Source organism: Lutra lutra, chromosome 18 (assembly GCF_902655055.1).
Source record: "Lutra lutra chromosome 18, mLutLut1.2, whole genome shotgun sequence".
NCBI classification, from domain to species: Eukaryota; Metazoa; Chordata; class Mammalia; order Carnivora; family Mustelidae; genus Lutra; species Lutra lutra.
This window is the reverse complement of record NC_062295.1, coordinates 36,798,635-36,823,484: the sequence shown is the minus strand read 5'-3', so window position 1 is coordinate 36,823,484 and position 24,850 is coordinate 36,798,635. Positions and strand designations below refer to the sequence as shown.

General features: G+C 53.4%; 1 protein-coding gene and 1 long non-coding RNA gene across 2 annotated transcripts in view; one reads left to right on the top strand and one right to left on the bottom strand.

Moving 5' to 3' along the window:
- Positions 1–24,850, top strand: part of FOXK1 (forkhead box K1) — a 63,408-nt gene that overhangs the window by 2,199 nt on the left and 36,359 nt on the right. The gene's annotated exons all lie outside the window — the stretch shown is intronic.
- Positions 9,302–13,834, bottom strand: LOC125090227 (uncharacterized). Its single transcript, XR_007124251.1, has 3 exons — positions 13,712–13,834; positions 9,547–9,712; positions 9,302–9,403 (listed from the first exon to the last, which is right to left on the bottom strand). It is a non-coding gene; the product is annotated as an uncharacterized LOC125090227 (long non-coding RNA).

Sequence of the window (24,850 nt, the reverse complement as noted above, 5' to 3'; positions counted from 1 at the left end):
CTGGGGCCTAGCTTACTGAATCTGGTGCCCTCTATAGTTTGTTCTCTAACTGGAGGGGAAGGAATGCCAGCTCGCCGAGGCCTCAGATCATCCTCTGAATAGGCCAGTACCAGGTCCGTCGTTTACATGGTGTCGTGGGAGCTGGTGGACCCCCGGCTGGTTTGTGTTCAAGGGGCTTGACTTCTGGGTGGCCGACAACCTGAGCCCTTCACTGCTCTCTGACCACGTTCTTTGCCCCACTGTGCCTGTGTTTGCCTTCGGCTGGGCTTCTGAGCAGTCTCCACGTAGGCAGTGATGTAAAATGCATGAGAACAGAACGACCGGGCAGAAGGAGAACCATTCAGGGGGCATCTGTGTCTCCCTCCTCCTGCTTCCTTCTGAAAATTGGCCGAGCCTGTTGACCTGTGCGTTTAGCGGTTGGAGCTAGCTTACAGTTTTTTCTGTTTTGGAGAGTGTAAACCTGAGTAGTCCTGTATGTGGAGTGGGCTGTTGTAAACTGCTTTTCTAGCGCTGGGTCAAGGCTCTTTGGCCTATCACATAGAAAGCAATCAAGAAATTTTACTGAATTTAGTGCAAGGAAGTTGAATGTGTACGTTTTTGTTACTCCAAAGTGGGAAATTCATTACTGGCTTTTAAAGAAGGGTAGTAATTACGGTCCATTTCCTCTCAGACGTTGGTACGTGGTTTTGCCTTTAATGTTTGAAGCTCTGATTATGAAGTTTGAAGCTATGATTATGATAGTTTGAAGCTATGGTAAATTTCTTTACCATAAATTAATTAATTAATTTTTAAAGATTTTGTTCATTTATTTTACAGAGACACAGCGAGAGCGGAACATAAGCAGGGAATGTGGGAGAGGGAGAGGCAGGCTTCCCGCCGAGCAGGGAGCCTGATGTGGGGCTCGATCCCAGGACCCTGGGATCATGACCTGAGCCAAAGACACACGTTTAATGGCTTGAGCCACCCAGGCGGCCCCCATAAATTAAAAATTCCTGTTGTACTGGGCATTTCATGGACTTGCTATGCTTGGATTTAGTGGAGTGAGGTTCATGAGCCTTGAAGTTTTTGTTTTGTTCTGTTAGCGTTGTGATGATATGCATGCCAGTTCCTGATAGGTGACGTCCGTCCTGAGAGGCATCGCTCGCACTGCCCACTCCCAGGGACAGCTCCCACGATGTCTTTCCTCCCTCTTCTTTCCTACTGCAGAAAGCGTGTGTTTAAGATGAATACCAGAATTTACCCCCATTTATTACTGCAAGTACGTTCTTCCCCAAAGATCAGTATTTTTTAATTATTGGCGGGAAGACCATTCCTTGTGATCCATTCAGAACTGATCTTGCTGTCCTGGACACTCCCAGGGAGGGAGTGCACATCCGTTATAACTCAGCCCCCACCTGACTTGACTCAGCAAAGGCTTCTGGGCCCCGAGTCTAGCATTTCTTCCACCCTGCGAGCTCCCCGAGGGCCGAGAATAGCTCTCTTTCACCCAGGACAGTAACTGGCTGGCAGGAGGTGCACAACTGAATTGTGTTTGTTGAATGAATATATGAGTTAACTGAATGAATTTGCAGCTTCCGGGGGTGTGGAGGAAGCAATGTCATCGATTTCACGTGGTTTTCAGAGGTGGCAAGTCAGCTTTCCTCTGGTCTGTGTGGCCCGCCCTCTCTGGGTACATGGGCGGGTGTGGTTCCTGTGTGACTGTGGTCCTTTATACCGTCAGATTTAGAGTTGGATGTGAACTACACAGAAACAGGCCCATACACGGCCCCTCACTTGCTCTTCCCTCTTTTTTTTTTTTTTTGTATCCTTTTTTTTTTTTTTGTATCCTTTTTTTTTTTTTAAACATGTTTGTAATAAACGTGAACTACTCGATTGATTATAGTAAAAACAAGACTTCTGTTTGTGGTAGCCTCTGTGAGTGGTAAGGTCATGGGATTCTTTCTTTTCTTTTTACTTTTCTGCATTTCCCAGACTTTCTGCGATGAGCATGGCTCTTTTTTTCTTTTTTAACACTTTCTGTTACCGAAAATTTCAAACGTGAGAATAGAGCAGTGAACTTGAACGTAACCGTCCCCATCATCAACGGTTAACATGTCGGGACCTAGCTTGCTTTACCTTTGTCCCCACTCATCTTTCCTCGAGCCCCCTGGCGACCTGGAAGCTGGTCACAGATGTCCCATCGTTCTGCGTGTGTAAACACTTCAGTAAAAGATGAAGATCCTATTTTTTAAAAAAAGATTTTTTTTTAAAAGATTTTACTTATTTATTTGAGAGAGAGACAGTGAGAGAGCGCATGAGCGAGGAGAAGGTCAGAGGGAGAAGCAGACTCCCCGTGGATCTGGGAGCCCGATGTGGGACTCGATCCCGGGACCTGATCTGACTGCCTGAGCCGAAGGCAGTCGTCCAACCAACTGAGCCACCTAGGCGTCCCTAAAAAAAGATTTTATTTATTTATTTGATAGAGATCACAAGTAGGCAGAGGCAGATGGAGGGCGGGCAGGGGTGGGGGAAGCAGGCTCCCCACCGAGCAGAGAGCCTGATGCAGGGCCCAATCCCAGGCCCCCAAGATCATGACCCAAGCCGAAGGCAGAGGCTTAACCCAATGAGTCACCCAGGCACTCCGAAGATCCTTTTTTAAAGAAACCTAACCACAATGTCATGAACACACCTTAAAAGTTAATTGTAATTTTTTACTGTCATCAAACTTCTGGTTAGCACTCGCATTTCCCTTGCTGTCTCACAGATTTCTTATGGCGCGTTTGTTCTGATCAGGAGCTAAATCAGACAGCGTGATCGGTTGGTGTCATTACATCTCTTGTCATCTATAGGCTCCATCTGTGTCTTTTTTTCTTCCTCTTTGAAGAGACGGGTCCTCTGTCCTGTAGAGTTCGCACCCCCTGCGTTTATGGACTGGGTCCCCTGGTGTACGCTTACTGTAAATCAGTTGTGGGACCCAGAGATTTGATCAGACTCAGAGTTGATGTGTTTTTGGCCAGAAGCCACCTCATAGACGCTAGTGCGTGTGTCTGTCAGGAAACAGAGACGTCTGTCTGTCTGTGTTAGCACCTGGGTCCATCAAGTGATTACTGCCCGTACTGTAGCTGTTCACCTTGGCCGCGTGGGTGCGCTCCACCCCAGGAAGGACATGTGGAGGGTGACCTGTGGGAGGGATCATAGCTTCTGTGCGTGGACTGCGATGGGACGTGACTGTGACCCCCACAGCATTTTATTGCAGATGAGTTTGTTTCGTATGGTTTCCCAGTGCTCTTCCAACCGGTCCCTTAAAAAGTATGGGATTAGTTACTAACCGTCACACAAGTAGTTACCAGATTGAAGTCACTTTGAAATTCGTTGGAAACTGCCGCAGACTTGAAGACGGCAGTCAGCCAGCGGTACCTGGCCGTGGCCGTCGGCCTGGGAGCGGGCCCTGTGCTGCACGGGGTTTACACGGGGGGCAGCGGGTGGTGTCAGCTCAGCGGACCCGTGTGTGGGGGTGTGTGGGGCCGGAGAGAGGAGCAGTAGCCCAAAGAGCCTCTGAGGAAGAAACGTTCCCGTCTGGTGCCCGTTTGGACGTGGAAGTTGGAGGAGTGAGAAATGCCGCGTGGAGAAACCGGGACCCTGGGAGCAGGAGACACGGAGACGAAGCTGTAGCAGGTTCAGCCGCGTCGTGTATGGGGAGTATGGCCAAAACCTGGCATGTGCGTTTTTGCTAAGTAAACCCTTTATCCTGGTTTTTTTGCTCGTTGACAGTCACTGTGGGTCGCATACATTTTCCAGAGTTACTCTGTCGCTTCCTTTGTGAGGATTTATGGGACTGTAGTGAATTGGGGGCTAGGACCCTGAATGTTTGTTAATGAAAATATGGGCCACTGTCCAGCATTCAGTTCACGCCGAGGTTTTTCGGGCCTGTCACCCTTACAGGAGAACATATATGGTATTTTAGACATCGGTCTCTCACGATGTGTGTGCTGAATTGAATTTATGTATTTATATGTTTATATATTTATATATTTATTATAATAATTTAGGAAAGCCTCTTGTGAATAAAGGGAGATGGTTGGTGGACGCTACAAGGGTATCTTGTAGAGTTTTAACGATGTTCACGGTTAGTGCTTTGGAAAAAGAGACACAGCTCTGTTTCAGATCATGTGCTGAGATGAAAGGAAAGCTTTTGATTTGGAGATACAGTCATTTACTATTTGCTGTTTTTGCATCTTGTGAATGTCAGGGGATAAACTTGGTAAATTAGTGACAACTCAAATTACAGCAATGTCTCATCTCCATAATTACCCTACATTTAAAGCATTTCATATTAAAATGAGAGGATTATAGAAATGCTTTTACTTTGATTTCCTGGAAGTAGGGCCTGGCATTGTGACTCGCTAGGAGGTTTCATGTGGTTAATGTTCAGTCCGCTCTCTCGCCTTTTGCAAGTTTCCGGTTTTCTGGTAAGAGGTTCCTGATGGATTTAAAGGATAGAAAATGGAATCTCTGGGTGTAAACGTATTTTGTGAAAATACAAAGGAAGCCGCGAGGGTGTGCCGCAAGCCGCCTGGGAGCCTCGACCGGGGCCTGGGAGCCTCGACCGGGGCTGTGGGGGCGTCGGGTGCAGCTGGCCTGTGTCCCTTGGGCCTCGGCAGCCCCACTTCTGGGAGGCCGACGGCAGGACTCCTGTCTTTGGACATAGCAGTTCCCGCACTAAATCATGAGCTGATTGCAAACGTGTGGCTTCTCTCTCCTACGAATACTTTCCAGGAGGCACACAGAGAAGAGATGCGTGTTTTATACATGGTTTGATGAAGAAGAAACTTCCCCCTTAGTCATTGGTGACATGTTTAACCATGCCCAGAAAGGGCATTATTTCCTCCACGGGGGAGGGATCTTGCCCTGTCCACACGTGTGTGCAGAACGGGGCTCAGACCATCACCTTCCTGCTGGAAGCCACAGCAGCTGCCCCCAGCCCACTCGGGCCCGGCCTGGCCCCTCAGCCCAGGTCCCCATGTCGCTAATGGTGACCTGCCACCTCTTACCCCTGGCCACCCCCTGCCTTTGTCTATTCCAGGAAGACCCAAGGTTTTGGGTCCAAGAGCCCTTTCACACCCTCACACGTTGCTGGGGACCCCAGAGAGCTCACATGTGGGTGCGGTTTGTCTCTTACACTCACTGCATTAGAGATGAGAACCAAGAAGTTAAAATATACTTATTTATGAACCTATTAAAAACAGCAGGAGTAAACAAATCTCAGAAATCATTTCTTGTGATAAAATCACTGTATTTCCCAAAACAGAGAACGAGAGAATAGGGCTATTTGTTTTTTGTTAAGTCTCTCCTGTCTGGCTCGTGGAGGACAGCTGGGATCTCATGGTGCTTGTACTTTTCCTCTGTTGTGATAGGTTTCAGTTCAGCATCGGGAGAAAAGCCAGCCTCCCGTAGACCTGAACTGGCAGGGGGACGGCTGTTTCCATGGGCTTTCGGATGGTGGTTGATGCCCTTCCTTGATGCTGCACCAGAACTGGACAGGCCGTGGTTACTTAACGGTCACTTGTGCTGTGGGGTCTGAAGCGTCCTCAGGGGGCTTTTGTACTCTGTTAGGTTAAAATCCACTGCTCTGTCTTGCATTTTGAATACATCTTCGATTACCCATGCATGGTTTTGTTACTTCATGCATTGATCATTGGGGGAAATATTGATTGAATTATGCAGATCTTCTAATGTCAGTATGTCTTACTATATACAGAAAAGCATATTTTGATCCCCGTCAAACTCAGATCATGTTTGAAAACAGAAATCTTTGAAAGGATCCAGAATTTTGGTATAGTTTAATTTTGAAATTTGCTCTAAAAGTTGAGTTGATGGTATATTTTTATAGAAATAAAAAAAGGTCATATGATGTAATTATGGGTCTTATTAGTACCTCATAACATCATTTGGCTTACATCTCATATTGTGTGTGTGTGTGTGTGTGTGCGCGTGCGCGCGCGCGGTCAGTGTGTGATGACTTTGGATGGGCCCGTGCGGCCCATGGTTAGTGCTGCTCGCGCCCGGTGCTGGTGAGCCCCATGTGACTCGGGTTCACGCATACGCACAGGCAATGACCAGCACCAGTTGTCCATCGACAGCCTTCCCAGGAAAACTCCCTCCTATCACATGAGTTGACTGTAGTTTACGGGTGAAGCTCAGGATCCTTCTGTACCATTCCACTAAGCTGTGTCTGGAACACAGTGAGAAGGAGCTTGGGAACCCCATGAGCTCTTGGAGCTGATTTAGAAGGAACGTGAACAGGGAATCTGATGGCAGAGCAAACAGGTTGCCAGCTGTGAAGTTCTATGAACAGAAGTTTGTATACCTCCTCCTCTGCCCTTGGGGACACGAGTATATCCGGTCAGTTGGCAGGTACATCCCTGAAGCTGGGAACGGTGACTCATCACAGCCTGAGCAAAACATCTTTCCCTTTAGAGTATCCACCTCCCTTTGGTTGGTTCCGTATTAACCAGGAATGTTTATAGCCCTCCCTCCACTCCCAGTGTGCGGGAAGACTGCTGAGTATCTCGTTTTCTTAGCAATTGTGTTTTTCTCTGCAAATTGCTGCATGAATGGATTTTCCACACCTGCTGACCCTTGGGTTAGCCAATAGGAGATCTCACAGAGTCAAGAACTTTCTGCAGTGATAGAGATGTTCTTTGAGCCGTCCAGGATGGTGGCTCTAGTCCTGTGTGGTCACTGAGCCTTTGAAATGTGGCTGAGAACTCAGTTTTTAATATTTAGCTGGAAGTTCATTTAAGTTTAAGTAGCCACACGTGCTGACGGCCATGCAAGCCTGGATCCCCAGCCCCTGGCTGTGGCTGCTGCCTCAGTTTACCCCATTCACCTCCGAGGCACAAGTGTTCTTTTCTTCAGTATGCTTCAAGGTGAGGAAGACCAACTGGTCCGGTCTGGGCTTGGGGCTCAGGCAGACCCACGGCTGTTCCACGGGCTGCGGTGAGGAAGTAGCCAGCCGAAGTATTTGCGAAACGTCTTCTGGCCGAAGAGGCTGGTCATTGTCTTCAATTTCTACTATTCTGAACTGCAGATAAGTGGAGAATGGGCAGTTTTCATTTTCCCCTTTATTACCCTAGTTCTGGAAGCCCCAGGAAAGAAGTAAGGGACCTAAGAGATCGTTCCTGGGGGTAATAAAGAGAAGAGATACATTTGCTGGTGCAGGAAGTTTTCTGAAAAACTCTGTGGCCCTTTCTAGCCCTTGATTTACCATGTATATTGGTTATTGATGGATTCCTTTTGAGCAGTTCCTTTATAAAGAAGTGCATGAGTATCGTGTGTCTATCCCGTGTGGCGCGTATGTGGACTCCTGCTCATAGCTGGTGGCACTGGTCATTGTGGCTGGTCATTCTGTGTTGTGACTGTGGGTCGTGTCCTCCCCTGCAGGGAGTGGGGGCAGGGCTGAGCTCTCCATGGCATGTTGTATTCCTGGGGCCGGCGGAGTGCGTGGCACTTGGAGGACACGCAGCGTATATTGACTGGATGTTGACTTACAGACACAATCTTCTGTGGCTGCTGCTAGTGGTAATAGATCAGTTCCAGCATCTGGCTCACAGTTAGTCCCAAATCAGTGCTTCCAGTCAGTGGTCAGAAAATGTGTCTTTCGTGTGGCAAATGAGCGACCCAGCCGGCACCAACTGGTAAGCCCACCATTGGTAACGTGACTCTCCAGGCTGTAGGAGGGTTGTGTGGGGGAGTGTTGGTGGGCCGGGCCTGGAAGTGGCAAATCCCACTTGTGCCCGTGTGCCCGTGATCAGAGCGGAGGCCACGACCACTCCAGGGGAGGGCCGTGTGTCCAGGAAGAAGAGGAAAGGCTCTGGAGAGCACTTAGCCAGTCTCAGCACCGTTCAGTCTGGGCAGCAAACTGCACCCTGTGGGCCCAGGCCCGCCAGACTATGGTTTGTATAAATAAAGTTTTATGGGAACACAGCCACACCCTTTGTTTACGTGGTCTGTGGCTGCTTAGTTGAGACAGACTGTGTGGCCTGGAAACCTAATTTACTTAGTGTCTGGCCCTTTATAGAAACGGTGTGTGCCTCCCCCACAACCCGTGCTCTAACGCATACACTTTCCTCCCTGCCAATGATGCTTTTTACTGGGGTTAATCCCCACCCTTATGTTATGGTTTTCTTTGTATGGAGCTTCTATGTTTCTTAATATGTTATGCTCAATTTCAGGCGTTTTATATATTTGTTTTGGGGATGGTCAATATTGAATGGGATCTTTTTCCTTATTTTCTAAAGGGTTAGTGTTTCCATGTAGGAAAGGTGGGGTGTGTGTGTGTACGTGTGTGTGTGTGTGTGTGTGTGTGTGTGTGTGTTTCTTTTCTCCTTTTTTTGGTATGGGCTTTATGATACCAATTTAGTTTTAAAATTTTACACTTTGAAAACATTTCAAGCTTCCAGAAAAGTTGCCAGACTCGTTCAGACTAGTTCAAATAACTCCTGTCCTCGGCCCTGATTCACCCATTTTTAACATTCCACTGTATTTGCTTTACTATTTCCCTGCATGCGTACGTGCTACGTAAGAGTCGGTTAAATGTACTGCACCCCCTTTTCCCTTACTACTACAGTCTGTGTTTCTTTAGGATAAGGGTGTTTTCCATAACCACAGCCTGGTAACAGAGTTGAGGAAACCGGACCTCACTGTGGTGCTGCTCTCTGACCCACCACCCGGGGGACAGGGCTGTCAGCCCCCTCGGGGACCAGGGCTGTCACCTGCCCCAGGGGCATCCTTGCAGCGTCCGTCATCCTGTCCAGCGTGGAGCTCTGTGGTCTCCTTATTCTGGGACAGTTCCTTGGTCTTTCTCTGTATTGACCTTGACATTTAAAAAAACAGAGCAGGACAGCTGTTTTATCAGATGCTTCTGGAATGAGATTGGTCTGATGAGAGAGTCATGCTGGGCTACTGAGATTGGGGGTGGGGACCTGGGGCTGGAATGCGGGGTGGGAGGGCGCCCACCCTCCTCTGGCATCTCTCCAGGCGAGGCGCAGCTGCCCTTCCCGGCAGAGTTCACGGGAATCGCTTGCTTTAGGTATTGGTGGTAGCTTCTCCACCCAATGGTTACTGTTTTTCTTTTTGTAGTTAATAAGTAATTTTTGCCATTCAGTGCCGGAATAAAATATTTATTTTGTATCCAGTCACAGCTACCATTTCCCCTAACAGTCTTTTAAGTTAACTTTTTTGCATGCATTTTCTAGGTCAGATTTTCATCCACACATGACAGTTTTGTCTCTTTTCCGATGTTTCGTTGTTGTTGTTGTTGTTTTTAATCTCATTCCTTGTTGTTGTCTTGTTGAACTTGCTAGAACCTCCAGATACCACGGAGTAAATCCCATGGTGGTGGGCTCTGTTCTTGTTCCCAGCCCTACAAGGAGGGCTTTCATGTCCGAGTCAGTGTGGCTTTGCTGATCAGAAGCCCCTTTCCTAGGGCAGCTCCCTGGTTTCTCCCCGAGGTGCGTCCTGTGGGCTGCACGCCCCCAGCGCCCCTGGTCTCACGGTCCCACTGACCGTAGGGCTGGTAGTCTGTTGCGCAGACCCGCACTGGTGTCGGGGCAGGACGGCCTTTTTCTTATTACCGCTGTAACCCAGCGCCACCCGGTGATCCCAGGCGGGGCATGTGGTTGACACTTTATAAATTGGTGGCAGAATGAATAAAGACGCCAACAGAAGAGGTCTGAATGCAGAAGCAGCGGGGCAGAAGACAGTGATCAGAAATGACAGAAGCTTAGCGTTTAGCAGGTGTGCGTCTGGGGTGCCTGGGCAGTCAGTAGGTGAGGCCTCTGACGCGTGATTTCAGCTCAGGTCGGGATCCCAGGCTCCTGGGATCCAGCCCTGCTTTTGGTCTGTGCTTAGCGGGGAGCTATCTCTCTCCCTGTCCCTTCCCACCCTTGCTCATACGCACACTCTATCTAAAATAAATCAATAAATCCTTTTTAAAATTTAATTTAAAAAATAATAAAAGGCCTGTCATCACCCCCCCCAGCTGGGTGCCCTTGGGCAGGTGCCCTGACCTCAAGCTCCCCTTTCCTCATCTGTAAAATGGGCACACTGCCCACTTGGCTGGGTATTTATGAGAACTAAAGGTGGTGTGCCAGAGTGCTAGCTTGGCGTGTGGTGCATGGGTGCTCTCTCCACAAGCCCGCATCATCACTGTCGCTGCCATCATTGTGACCATCTGTGCGGCATCTGGGTGTCAGAAGTGGCCGGGAGGCCGTACCCCAGTCTGGAACCAATCCCAGTGGGGTAGCCTGGTCCCCACTTCCAGCAGAGGCGCCAGTCACTGACGGGGTGTCGCTGAGGACAGCTGCAGAACGGGCTTGGGCGGCCGGGGTCCCTCCCAGCTCCTGAGAGGTACAATCTGAGCAGATTTGTCGGGATTTTCTCTGAGCTGCTTGCCCAGAGGGTAGGGATGTAAAAAGACAGCTCGGGCTTTCTCTTGAATCGGTTTGAATGACCTTGGTGGGGCTCAGACCCCGGCTCACTCAGGAGGCTGAGAGGGAGGCTGGCCTCCTCCCATCAGCCTGCTCCACCCTGTGGCAGTCCACAGAGAAGCAGCAAGAACGGGATGGAAGGCAGATGTGGTTCCGTGATCGGTCTGTCCGTCCAGGTGTTTGACGGTACAGACAAGTACAGAAGATGATCCAGCGTGTGCTTGGGGCCCATGGAGAATGGACCCTCGTTCACATTTCGCCATGTACTCTCAGTGGAGAAGCATCACGTCAAGGTGACCTTACCACGGTGTCTCTGTCCCTTCTCCAGAGGCACGGAGCCCTCGTTCTGTCTCTCGGTGCCCGGTGCAGAGCCGGCTCTCTGTCTCAGTGGTCAGGGCGGGGGCATTGCGAGTCTCCTTGTCGTGCCGTGTGCATTCTGCACTTCTCCAGAAGACGGCTTCAGAGGTGACACCGCGAGACACAGGCCTGTGCCTGTGTCTCCATGGCTTAGGTACCTGGACCTCCGTGCTTCCCCGCTCTGCAGCCTGCCTCCTGCCTCTCCTTCGTCCCCTCCTTCCCCGGCTTCCTGTCAGCCCCTCTAGCACTCCCACATGCGCGCCAGCTTGCGGGGGGGCCCCTCCGTGTCTCAGCCAGTGCATCTAGGCCTGCTCTGCTCCTACCTGGTCTGGGGAGACTCCCAGGTGCGTTCCCAGGCTTGTCTCCCCTGGGCCCACCCGCAGTATCCCCATGTGGAAACTAAACAGAGTTGGGAAGATGCCCCCCCGCGCCCCCCCCCCACACCCCCATGCCCAGGTGGCTCCTAAGGCCTTCGATGTTCCTTTCATTGCAAGTGGGCACTCCCTGTGCGTTTGGTGCCGTGGGAGCTGGAAAAGCAGACGGAGCAGGACAGACTCGCTCCTCGCCTCTGTGAATCGGGGGGACGTCATAATCACAGAGAGGAGCATGTGGTGTCATTTCTGCTAGTGCAAGGAGTGAACCAGAGGACATGTTCTTCAGGTGGATGGGAGGACCCTTCTGGGGAAATGCTGTTTTCAGATCTAAACTGCGAGCAGGAGCTCCTGATGGGGAGCGTCAAGCATGGGGACTTTCCTGGGAGTGGGACCCACAGGTGCAGTGGCTTGAAGTGACAGGGGGAAGGCCCGCTGATAGGGGAATCCAGAAATTGAGGTGACCTCAAGGGCTCCCGGCAAGGTTTGAAGGAGAGGAGTGATAAGCCCAGCAGGGCCCCCTGGGAGGTCACACTCAGGCACAGGGACCAGAGTGCTGACCCTGGCCCTGGGGAGAGGTCTGTAGAGTCTGCAGGGCTTGGTGATAGGCTGGCTTTGAGTGTGTGGGAGACGTGTGTGTGTGTGTGTGTGTGTGTACACACAACTCCCCAAAGCCCCTGAGGGATGCCCCCTCTCCCGGACCTGGGGTCCTCACCTCGCCCAGGGCTTTCCAGCCGTGCCTAGACTCGTGGTACAGGAGGAAAGAGAATGTGTACAAGATGTATGGAGCCCATAGACAAGGGTGGGTTTTTACACCTGAACGTTGGGGACAGAATTAAGAATTAAGAATGATTGTTTCTGTGTGTCAAAGATAGAAGCTTCTGTAAGGAAAGCTCATGAGCTGGTGTGAGCCCCCCAGGCAGGGGCTGTTGCTCCCCGAGAATCAGAGCTCTGCCCAGACAGCGGGAAGGCCCTTCCGGACTCTGGAGACATTTTCAGCTCATCTTTCCAGGAACGATGAATGAAAGTACAGTCGCAGCCATGGTTTCATCTGGGGGTTGGAGCGGGGAGCAGCAGGCAGTAGTCACGTGGGTTGTGCCTGGGAGCTGAGCCCCGCTCGTGTCTGTGAGTACGGAAAACCTCCCCGTGGAGGGAAAAGGTATGTGTGTGGGCTTGTGGCTGTTTTGAGAGCATCTGTCTCTGTGTTTGGGATATGTGTTTGGAGGCTGCTCGCTCGGTAAAAGACCGTGGGGCTAAATCCCCCCGACAGCTGGTTGTGGAGGGTCCAGACCCTGCCCCTGTAGGCTTGGTGACGGCACAGGAAGCAGGAAGCGTCTTGGCTCGAAGGATCCTGAGTCCTTTGTGAGTGATGGGGACCCCTGCTTGGAGACTGATGAGCCGAGGTGCAGACCGCCGCGGAGGGGTCCAGGTATCACAGCAGAGGCCAGCGTTGGGGACCCAAGTTAGCAGCTCTCCCACTCACGCCGTGGTCTGCAGTTGCTGCCGCTTTGCTGGGCCTGTGGGAGGCGGCGGGGTGGCCAAAGCCCCCCCCCCCCGACTGATGCTGGAGAGAGCGTGCGTGCTTGTTGCCCTGGCCCACCGCCTCCCCTTGCCTGCAGGCCCTGGGGCACAAGGTGAGCTCTGCCGCCTATCTCCCTGCCGACCCCACTCGCACCCGGGAGACCTGGGCCCTGGCTCCAGATGGAGCCCAAAGAATGGATCTCCCAGCTGCTGGGAGCCCTGTGCGTGCCAGGGCTGTCCTTGGCCCTGGTTACTGTCTGCCGAAAGAGACAGGTGACCCAGCCACTGGGGTGAGAGGATGTGAACTCTAAAGGCCTGGAGGCTGGAGCCACATGGACGGTGTCCCTCTGGGGCTCTCTGAGGGGGCCTGCAGGCGGGCCAGTGACAGGGAGCAGCAGGTGGGACAGAGCCTGACCGGCCTGACAGGACCGCAGGGAGGAGCGAGGGGCTGTCCCTGTCTGTGTCCTCTGTGTGCAGGGGCCCGTGGACTCCTGTAGGTATGCCCTGGGCAGGGGCTCGCAGCAGGAGGGGTGCTTCCCTCTAACACACAAGACCGACGTCCACTTCTCTCTCTGGGCCAGGGTGTCGGACTGTCCCAGGAACCCTCCAGCTTCACCTGGAGGCGGGCAGAACGGCTTCTCTTCCCCCTGTTTCATGTACTGCCCCTTCCTGTAAGATCCTTCCTAATACTTTGATTTACGAACTTGCATCAGCCCAAGAATTTAATTTTTCTAAAGTAGATTTTTTTTTTTTAATTTGTTTTTCAAATGCCAGTGAGATTTGAGATGGGGCCTCACTGGGCAGCTTTAACCGAGCGGGGGTGGGGGCACAGACTGAGCCCCCCAGTGGGGGCAGCGTGCCTGCCACCCCAGGCCCAGAAGCCATCCCCCCCACCCCCCCACCCCGCCCCGGCAGCTCCACCCCCCCTTGGACACTCCCTCCCCAGCCCCAGCACTCCCTTTCCCTCTCCTCTCTGGATTGGCCTCCTTTTACCCCTCTTGCCTGTCTGAACGTCCACGGCTCCTTAACGTCTGTGTTGGTGTAGGCCCGCGACTTCTCAGCAGCCAGGCCCTGCAGTGTCCCTGCTGCCTGCCTGCTGTCCAGCCAGCTCGTCCTCAGCCCAGCTTCTTCTGTGACGTCGTTCCAGCGTCACTTCCTCAGGCCCAGTTGGGGCACTCGTTGTTTGCAGGCTCTGCATTTTTTCAAGGTATTAGTGTTGTTTGTAATTGTGTATTTTCTAGACTTAGTGCTCTCCTCCCCTCCCCCCTTCCTGCCCTGTTAATCTGGAAGGTCCGGGAGGGTGAGAACCACACGTGGAAGCATTTCTGGTGTGGCCTGTGAGATTGATCTGGGCCTCTGCCCTGTTGAGTGTGTGGTGGCAGAGGAGAGCGTGAGTGTCCCCTCCTGCCTTCCAGGACCCGCAGGTGACATGGCTGTTTGAATAGTCCCCTCCTCCCTGTGCATGTGCGGTCAGCATCCCTGGGACGTCCGGTTCCGGCACTGCCTTCAGGCACCTCCCGCAAGCTCGGCAAACCCTAGCAGCACGTTCAGCCCATGTTCGCAGATGGTTAATCCTTCGAGTTTCTGGTCTTCTGATTCCCCTCTTGCCTCTAAGGGACTGAACCGTAACTCTGACACGTGGAGATTTGATGCACGCATTCGTACCTCTTTTTCTCATCAGTAATTTTGTCCATTTTTATTACAACTCTGCCTTCGTCTTTTACTAGTTCAGAATGGTAATCTCATTTTGTTCATAGTCACCGACGAGGCCACGGAGGTTAAAATGTGTTTTTAATAAATTAACTTTAAAAATGTGCGAAAATTTCAAAGTCAGTAATTTTCCACAGGAGCAGAGGATTATCTCTTCAGAGAATTTGTCTGTCCAAAATGCATTCTGTTCTGGAGGATTCTAGACTGCTAATACAGTAATTAGCAGAAAGCGCAAAGTCTTTTGTTCTGCAGTTTATTTAGGAGTTTATCCTATAAGCCTGCGTTCTGTAATTCTTAAAAGTCAAAAAATTTTGGTCATTTCTTTTTTTTTTTTTTTTAAAGACTTTATTTATTTATTTGACAGACAGAGATCACAAGCAGGCAGAAAGGCAGGCACAGAGAGAGGAGGAAGCAGGCTCCCCACTGAGCAGAGAGCCCAATGCGGGGCTTGATCCCAGGACCTGATCATGACCTGAGCCGAAGGCAGAGGCTTAACCCACTGAGCCACCCAGGTGCCCCAATTTTTGGTCATTTCTAACAGAGCCAGTTTTTAAAAGAAAGCCCCAGACAGTGCTCAGTAGCTTCTGTGCTCTGTGTTTCCTTTACTGCGTGAGACTCTTCGCTATTCTGTCTGCGGTCCACACTTAAAGAAACTTGGGAAAACATGGAGATGTAGAAAGGAGAAAAGCCCTGTCCAGCTGCTTGATGTGGCGACGCTTGCTAACACAACACCATGTCTTTTCCTTGTGTCTGCTTCCTTTTTAAAGGAAGGCATTTTGCTGAAACTGCATATTTGCAATTTCACAACCACTGATGATCTGAGTCCCTCTGGTCCGGACTCTGAGGCGCCTTTTTTTAATGTTAACGTCTGTTTAACCAAACTGCTCTGCCCCGCTAAGCTGGGAGTCCTCTGCTAGCCCGCCTGCCCAGGCCACTGGGCTTCGTGCTAAAGTTTCCTCAGTGAGGGGGGAGGCCCCAGCTGGCAGAGGCCTGGCAGGCAGCTCCTGGCACCTGGCCCTGCTTTCTGTGATTCCCCCTTATCAGGAAGGAACCTCTCCACCCGTCCTTGGCAGACAGCGCCAGATAAGGCTTGTGGTAACCAAATCCAAAATATGATTGCTAGTTTTTTCTGAATTGTTTTCAGGGTGGGAAAACTTAGAAGATGTCCCAGTGCACCAGGTTACAGAGAGCCGTGTTTGCAGGGTGAGCGAGGGACTGGGTCCTCTGCCATAAGTGCCGGCTGGGTCCCCTGGGGCTCGGGGGCAGGGTTGGTCCTTTCTTCGCCTACCTGGGCAGCTCCCTCTCCAGAGGCTACAGACACTTGCCACTTTTCTTTTAACACTTTGGATTTGCAGGGTCTTCAAATGAATTTATTGAGAGTGAACAAATAACACCGGTTTGTGAAAAACTCTCCCCTAGAATTAACTCAGCTACTTTTGCCCTGGCTCAACTCCATTGCACTCTGAAGAAATGCCAACTACAGCCTTCGAGTCTCCTGCCTTCGCCCAATCGGGGACGAGATGCTGTGGCGGGCCTGCCTGGTGGCCAGCGGGGAGGGAGAGAGATGCTTCTCCCTTCTCCCCATTTTCCGTGCCCCCGGAGTGCCGATGTGTACCACAGAGACGCAGAAGGAGGGAAGAGCGCCTGGGAATGTCGGGGCTGCGGGAGAAGGGTCTGCTCCATTTTTATTTCAGAGCAAACTGAGCTGATGAATAGGCCGTTGGGGATTCCGGGATGTGGCCGAGTGTGCGATTTACATAACAATTAAACTAGTTCAGGGGCGCCTGGGTGGCTCAGTGGGTTAAAGCCTCTGCCTTCGGCTCAGGTCATGATCCCAGGGTCCTGGGATCGAGCCCCGCATCGGGCTCTCTCCTCAGCGGGAAGCCTGCTTCTCCCTCTCTCTCTCTGCGTGCCTCTCTGCCTACTTATGATTTCTGTCTGTCAAATAAATAAATAAAATCTTTAAAAAAAAAAAAAAAAAGTTCAGTAGGCCTCCGCTGCTGCCTCCGAAACCAGGCCTGACTCCACGCGAGAGTCTTGGGCTTGGGCGGTATTAATCTGCTTTATGACCCGCTTTCCCCAGATGGCTCATTTCTTCTCCTCAGCACTAAGTATGTACGGAGACCGGGGTCTTTGGGATCGGGCGCCTGGTTCCATGGCATCCGTGGCCTGTTCTCCGCCCCAGGCCAGGGCCATCCGTCCAGGGTGGGGGGAGGGCTGGCTGGTCCCCCGTCTTTCCCGTGTGTACAGCCCCGGAGAGCCGCACGGTCCTGCCTGGCCTCCGTGTGTGAAAGCGGGTCTTGCCCTCCACCCTCAGGTTTTCCCAATGTTCTACCGATTCTGAGTCAGTGCGGAGGAGGATGCAGGTCCGGCGCAGGCCCTGACTCCCGATGAGCTGGGAAGGACTCGCGGTTTCCCCTCCGGGGCCAGTCACGGGGTTGGACCGGCAGGGCCGCGCTCTTGGAAGGGGCCTGCGTCCTGAGCCAGATAAAGGCCTTTTCACTTTCTGCCTGGTGCTGATGCTGTTCGCTGTGTTTGCTTCTGGGCTTGATCCGGGATGGCAGCGAGGTCTCTCCAGCGAGTCTCGTCATTTCGTAAACATCGATTGGTTGCCAGCGATGATCCGGCTTCACTCAGGAAAACCCGCAAGTGCTTCTAGACTCTCTGATCCAGCTTCTGCCTTATCAACGGCTGCTAAATTGGGGGAGATTAGCCTGAGGGTAACTTGGAGAGTATCTCAGGAGAAGACTCTGCTCCCTTAGGAAAGGGACAGTCGCTTCGAATCTCACTTGACCTTAAACTATCTAAAGTTTCTTGGTTTAGTATGGGATTTTATGTGGCAGAATAAGGACAAAGGTGTATAGGGTATAATAAACTCGTGTCATAAAAATGTAACAATTTGCCCCCGACAATAAGCTTCAGCTTCTTTTGTGTGACCCGGGAAAGAGTTTTCTCTGAACGTTTCTGTGGTGAAGCCACAGCAGCCTGGGCCCACGGACTGGGGGGTGCAGACAGTGGGGCGCAGGTGTCTGTGAGCCTCAAGCCCCGTTCCTGTGTCCCCAGTGCCTCCTCCATGCGTGGCCTTGAATGCCATATCCGCTCCTATCTCCCGGCCTCACATGCCTCTCCTCCCCCAGTTTTGTTTATGGGGCTGGGCTGAGGCCCTTCTCTGGCTGCTCTCGCCCCCCTCGTCGCTCCTACGCAGCATCTCTCCCATGGCTGTGTTTATTTGCCTCCCTGACTCGGTCACGGGCCCCACAAAGGACTATTTTTCTTCTCAGGGCCCATGGGGAGCGGGGCGCTTCACAAGCACCTACTAACTCTCGGTGGCTGAGTCACCGGCTGCAGGGTGCATGGTGGCATGGACTGTCGTTGGCCAGGCTGCGGTGACTCACACTGCCGGCCGGTGACCCGGTGAGTGCTGCCCTCTCTTCTGCTGTGGGCCTCACCGCCACACTTGGGTCTTGTCAACCAACTCAGACCTCGCCCCAGAGCTCAGACTGTCCCCTGCACACACACATGTCTTCCCGGCATGGAGACAGGTGGCTAGGTCTGGGGCTGGCACGTGTGGTCACCTGGCACTGGAAGGGGGCGTTTCAGAATTTAACGTCAGTAAAACATGGACTGATTCTGCCACGTGAGGTTTCATTCACACAATAATACACTCAGGTCATGCTGCTGCACGTAAATGCCGTGCTGATGGCCCCTGGCTCGAGTGGCTGGGCACTGCCCGTGTGTCCGTCACTGCTCAATGGCAGCTTCCTTTCCGGGAAGTGCGCAGACCCGTGCCTGGCACCGTGGGTAAGGTCTGATGCTCCAGAAGAGAACACGAGGCAGGAGGAAGTGGTCCCGTAAGCTTTGATCGTCCAGTGCAAAGCTGACTCATCGGCAGCGTCAGTGGTTCTCACTGTTGAAATTTTTCACAAACTTCGCAAAATTCTTTGCTTTTGCATCTGAGGAGGTAAAAGGTCAAGGCTTACACAGAGGCTGTCATTGACTGCTTCGATAATTCGATGGCCTGGGACAAATGACTCATCCCCCCATGTCCCTGTGTCCTCCTCTATAAGGCAGAGCAGACCCACTTCCTTCCTGGGCTGACGGAAACCTTGCAAAGTCCTGGATGAGGGAGTGTGTGGCCTTAGGACCTGCGCACACTTGACCCACACGCCTGGGCTCCAGCTGCAGTGGCCTCCGTCTGTGTTTTAATTCACGACTGAATGCGGGACGCAGACGGGGGATTTATGTACGGAACCACGTGGGTGCCAGGTCTGCGGCTCCTGCTAGCGGGACATCTCTCCCTCGCTCCAGAGACAGGGCCGACTGCCTGGCAGCCTCCCACAGGCCTGTCCCCACAGTGAGTGCAGTCGAGACTGCTCGTAGCGGGAACGGAGCTCGGCGGAGCCCTGGCCTGCGCCGTGCGGAGTTAGCGCAGCTCCGTGTCCACGTCCTGACCAGCCCCCACTCTGTGCTCTTCGTGGCATTGTTGGTTCTCATCACCGCGCTGCCGTCCTGGTGTCCTTCCTGCTCAGTTCTTCTTTCTACAGAGGCATGTGTCCATCGGCGTCATGTCCGGAGCCCCTGTCCGGTGTTGTTCTAGCCGTTGGGTGCTTGGGCCACCAGGCCGCAAGTCCAAGACTTGAGACGGTCTCTGAGCCACTAAGGGCTCACAGGGCACCGAGAACCTGGCAGGTGGCAAAGCTGGGACAGATCCCTCCTCTCTGACCCTTGGTCGGCATTGCTTTTGGCACGGAGAGAGGTGTTTCTGCATGGCGCCGTGCCCGAGACAGAGTTTACCGTGGCTTGGTTTGGGCATTGGTGTGCGGTGTGCGGTGTTTGTGCGGCGGGTACCTCTGGCAGCACAGGGGTGGCGCGTTCCTGCCGCAGGGAGCTTCTGCAGAGGGCAGCCTCCGGGAGCACAGCCGTAAAGGCCACGTGCTTGTGCGTGAAACCGTGCATCTGCCAGAGGCGAGGCTGGGTAACAGGGACACCACCGACGATGGTTTCTCAGCGGCTGGAACGGGAGGAAGAGCGGTAGACAGGCCCTGCTGCTGATGGGAGCAGAGCTCCTTCCCGGCGGGAGGGGCCGCCACAGGGAACAGCCACCCTGTCCTCAGGATGCTAGCCCAGAAACGGTTGCCGTCCCAGCACTCACATTCCTTTGGAGAGAACTGGTCTGGGGGCACCCACAGCCACACAGCCTGCTGTGAGGGCTGGTTCAGCAGTGGCCCCGGAGGAAGACGTGGTTTTGGCAGAAGCAGCCAGCAGTCACTCTAGCAAGACCGCCGACCTGGATGTTTGAGGAAGAGGGACCTGGGGTAGAGGAGGACGCGGTGCTCCTAGTGGACCTCAGATGTGCTGGCCAGTGGAGAGGGTGGGGACGTTGGAAGTTTTCAGAGGAGGCACATGTGTGGTTAGCAGCACGGTGAGGAGTGCCAGTCAGCAGCAGCCCGCCAGGGGGTCGGAGTGAGGTGGCCACGAGCCTGTGGGAGAGCGGTGACGATGACGATGGTGGTAACTGCTCTTAGTCCTGGGCCCGTGGCCTGTGCACAGGCCTGAGCGTATCACCCAGGCTGACCAGCCGTTCTCCCCGTAGTCCCATGTGGCAGGCGAAGTGCCATCACGGAGTCCCTCCCTGGGGGCACATAGCCAGCCAGGCCAGGCCCGACGTGCGTTCAGATGTGCCCTCGATGAAGGAGCGCGGTAGCCTCAGGGAGAAGCAGGCCAGAGCCGCAAGCTGGCCTGGAGTGCAGCTGGGCTGGGCTTGACAGGAGCTCAGCCTCTTGGACTGGGGCAGGGCCTCCGGGCACTGGGAGACGTGCATTTGCAGGGAGGCAGGCGGGCAGGGCTAGAGCCGGGCGGTATGCAGAGGACGGCCTGCCATTGCGGTGCCTTGGGAGTCCTTTCTTATGAGGACATCCAAAACCAGGCATTCGTGTGCTTGACCTGTCAGGGAGCGCCTGCCAGCTCTGCCGCGCCTGCTGGAGACCCTAGACGTGGAGGTGTGGTGAGCGCCGTGGCCTGGGGTCGATGCTGCGGATGGTCTTGGCTAATCCAACTGAGGACGGCCGCTTCCCTGAAGACGGGAGTGTACTCCTTCCGAGTCTTCCCCGGCGCCTTCCACCTTGCAGGACCGTCACTGCAGACCGGGGGACGCTGTGCTCACTCCTGCTTGTCCATCCACCGGGGGGAGGGGCGCTCCTAACAGGTGGGCAAGCCCCTTTGTTGGGCCTCCCATGCTTCCTCGGAAGGGGCGCTGAGAGCTGACAGAGTCCGACCACTGCCCTCTGAAGTCTGGATTTATTCCCGCCACATGGTGTGTCTTCAGTTTCCGTGTCCCAGCTCTCTGGCTTCTCGCTTTATCCCTTGGGCTTCCTGTCCTCTTCCTTGCTCATCTGGTCCTCAGGGAGGCGACACTTAGTTCTGCTGATAATTTGGGGTGCGCTCAGAGCCACTTATGACGAGACGCTGCTCAGACAGCCGGCGTGAGAATTACTGACCGAGCAGGTGTGGTGTGGACGGAGGGCTTGGGAGGGGAAGGAGGAGTCGTAGTTCTCTGTTCTGTGTATTTCCAGTTGACAAGGCAGGACGTTTATTTTTAAATTGTGCTCAGAGCTCTGTGACTTCTGCAGAACTCTGAGCAAGATTTCATTTTAAAATTATGGTAAGAAAGGGCATAACAGTCAGTACTTCTGAGGGCCCGTCCCTGGTCCCTGTCCGTCTGTGAGCCGCACGTCCAGATTTGTAGTCAGTTACCTTGGTTCAGGTAGTTTATCCAAGCAGGTTTGTGACTTAAAGTCTCCTCCTGTCCTGCTGTTTTGCTAGTTACTTAGTTTCTAAGTAGTCAGCTAAGTTATTAACTGTTCTCTAGCTCACTGTATAAGCTTAAAGTAGTGAAAAGTGGTTCTTTCGTGTGATTTTTTTCAGCACGGTTCTGTGCCAGGCCCTGAGCTAGGCCCCAGGCTTGGCGGAGGTCGGGGCTCCTGCCTTCACCGAGCTTGGTGTAGTGGAAAAGTTAGGTGGGCAAGAACCAGACCGTGCAGCCCACGGGGCCACTCACTCCAGGAGGGCCCATGGGGGGTCAGCTCCCAAACAAGATTCCGAGAGCCACCGTCTGTTTGCTTTCTCTCTCATCTTGGAGCTGTTCCTAAAGTCCCTGGTTCCGAACGCTGCAAAGCACTTGCTTTGCGGCTCGCAGGGTTTGTCACTGACACACAGACGGACGAGGACAGAGGTGAGACCGTCTCCTCTTGTTAACCTCGTGGAGTTTGAGGGGGCAAACCTCCCTTCACCTTCGCAGTCTGCTAGACACGGCCCAGGTGCGAGATGAGATCCAGGTCTCGCGTTTGTGCCCAAATCGGGCGCTCTTTTGCTTGCTTCACTTTTAGAAAACACATTTTATGAATTTTGATTTTAATGTTTTCTGAAGAGGCGACATGTTCCCACAGTTCAAAATTCCAAGGGTACGCCGTCCGCAGTCTCCGCTCTGTCTTCCCGGCTTCCATTCCTGATAATCCGGCTCTGCTTCCTTGTACAGCAAGCCTGTAAGATTAAGTGTCCTTTCTGCACTGACCTCCATTTCTCCAAAGAGAGCCCCGATTAGCGTAATGTTTTCATGCACATTCTTGGAGAGCATGTGTGCACGTAGAGGTGTGCGTAAGTGTCACACCGCCCTGCCCCTTCCTGCCCCAGCCGCAGACCCAAACCCACAGCACCAGAAATCAGGCTTCACGTGGAGGCGAAAAGGTAGCTTTTCTGGGTAGCTGAGTTTCTTGTTTTGTCTAATACAGAAAATACTCAAAAGGCCTCTACGTGAAATTGTGTTGGAGCGCGTGGGTGTCTCATTTCAAGGAGCAAGCGTAATTAATGGCTTCCGTTTGCTGGAGGAGCATGTCTCCTAGTGACACTGTCAGCGTCAGGCTGAGTGTGACACGGAGCCCAGGCCCTGGCGAGACGGTCTGCACACCCCACTCTGCCTGGCCGTCCTCTTCTTCAGCGGACCGGCTGGGCCTTGGGCCCTCTGGCTGGTGGCAGAGTCGGGGATGCCTAACCTATGAGAAGCTCTCTGTATATCAACATTTCAGCTTTTGACTTGAGCAGAGCCAAGTTTGGAATGAATGAATAGGATATTTGGAAATACTCTGGTGTTGTGAAATATGAAACTTTGCAAGTTCTTTGTTTTCCTCTGTAACTGACTAACAGGAGCCGGTTCTGGCTGAGAGGCTTTGTGGGGCATCTGAGGAAGTCATGTGCCCTTGGACAGCCCACAGCCAGCCTCTCCCCACGACGGAGAGCTCATGCCCACAGCTGGTTCTTGGAAGATAAAGAAATGGAAGCAAAAGCAAGCCTGTCTACAGGCTAGGAGTTGCCACACTTGAACCTAGACCTCACCACCTGGAATCTGTCCTATGAGGACCAGCAAAACAGGGTTGCCTCTCTTGAGTATCTGCGGGAGCCGTGTTCTGTGTCTGAGGGCACTTCCAACATTTCCTAGGGTACCTGGGGCCATGGCTGTCCACATCATAAGAATGCACGGACACAGGCCAGGCCAGTCTGCCTGGAGGGAAAGAAAATGGGGGCCTCCCAGGAGCACTCGCGTGTCCCTGTGGCCAGGGTGCTCTTTGGGCGCGCTCAGGTCGGGCACGTGTGTGGGAAAGGCACACGGTGCAGGTGGACCCTGTCCCCAGCAGCCCATGAGCAGAGCACCAGACCCCACTTCACAGAGTCCGAGCTGGCTTACGAAGAGGAGGCATCACAGTGTTGGTGTGTTTTAATTTTATGATAATTTTATTTTAAGCCGATGGCTTGATTTTTCTCTTTTCCTTTTTTTTTTTTTAATCAGAGTTACAACTGGTTGTCAGTTTGTGTCTGGTTTTTGAGGTGATGCAGCTCCCCGGGTGAAGGGGAGGTGTGTGCCGTGTGGGGCACATGCGCCGGGACCAGGCCACGCTGCACCTGCCCCCGACTCCCCCCACCGCCACCTCCCGCCGTGTCGCTGGGCACCTGTTCCTTCATCTGTAGCAAGGAGAGTGGGAGTTGTACTCTGAGTCCTGTTGATTCTGAAATGTTAACTGCGTTGGTCTGGACTTAGCTTTGGTGCACCTGCCCACGTTCCCTTCTGGAGTCACTGGTACCTTCCCAGAGGTGAGGAGCCCGGCCTCGAGTCGGTAAGGCTTTTCGGTTCTGCCCTCCAGCTGTGCTGAGGGCTGTCGGGTTATTTTTTCTGTCATAGGAGAGGAAGACCATTAAGCACCCTTACCTTCTCCCCTCCCCTTTCTGATAAATGCGCACTGACACTGTTTTGTGTGGATGAACTGGCCGCCGGCTTTCTTATCCCCTACGTGGTACTGACATTTTGAAAAAAAGGAGCGTGGAAGCCCCCTGCATGGGTGGGGGCGGGGCTTGCTGCTATCAGTGTGACTTTCCCCAGGAGTCCCAGCTCCCCCGCACACTTCTTATGTTGAGGTCATTGTAGATTCACAGGAAGCCGTGACTCTGTTCGGAGAGGTCTGCCGTGTGCTCACCATTGCCGCTGCCGGTTGGATCTTGTGGTCGTGGGACAGGGTCCGAGCCAGGGAGCTGCTGTGCGTGCTTATGTCATGTGACCCCACGGTGGGATCTGTGGAACCCCCAGCTACCCCCAGACGCGTGACCATCCCAGCACAGCACAGCCCTCCCTGGTGCCGCCCCACCCCCCACCCCTACCCCCCACCCTGAGCCACACCTAGCCCACGCCCCAGCCCCTGGCAACCACGTCTGTTCTCCCGCTCTGTCGCCTGTGATCTGGGGTTCGGCTGTTTGATATCACATACCGCACCACACCTTCTGTGCGGGTGTAGCCTGCCCCAGCGGTGCTTGGCCTCCACGGCCAGGTAACTGGGCCCACCGAGCAGTCTCCTCCACCCACGGAGGGATGTCTGTCTGGCCCAGTTTGGGGGCCGTTACCCATAGAGCTGCTGTGGACAGTGGCGTCCAGGTTTCACATGGATGGGAGCTTCATTTCACAGGGGAAAAGCCCAGGAGCATAGCTGCGAAGTTGAACCGTGGGCATGTATTTGGGTAAAGATACTGCCAGCCTACCATCCGTGGGAGCGCTGGTCGTGGGCCACGGGAGACCACCTGGGAGCGCTGGTTCTAGCCATGGCCCTTCAGCCAGAGTGGTATCAGACAGCCTTTGTGTTCCCGACAGCCAGGGATGGCGTCCCCTCCTGCGCCTCTGCCACCTGGGGACCCTTTCACCGACGTGTCTGCTTGTGCTTTCCTGTCTGCATTCTACCTGAGTGGTTTGGGTTCTGCTGCTGGTTTTTCAGAGCTGTTGGGATCTCGGTGTGAGCCTCTGCCCGGCCCATGGTGGCAGGTCCCTCGGCCAGCCTGAAGCCCTTTGTCCTCTGACCAACATGCACCAACAGTTTTAATGGTGGTGAA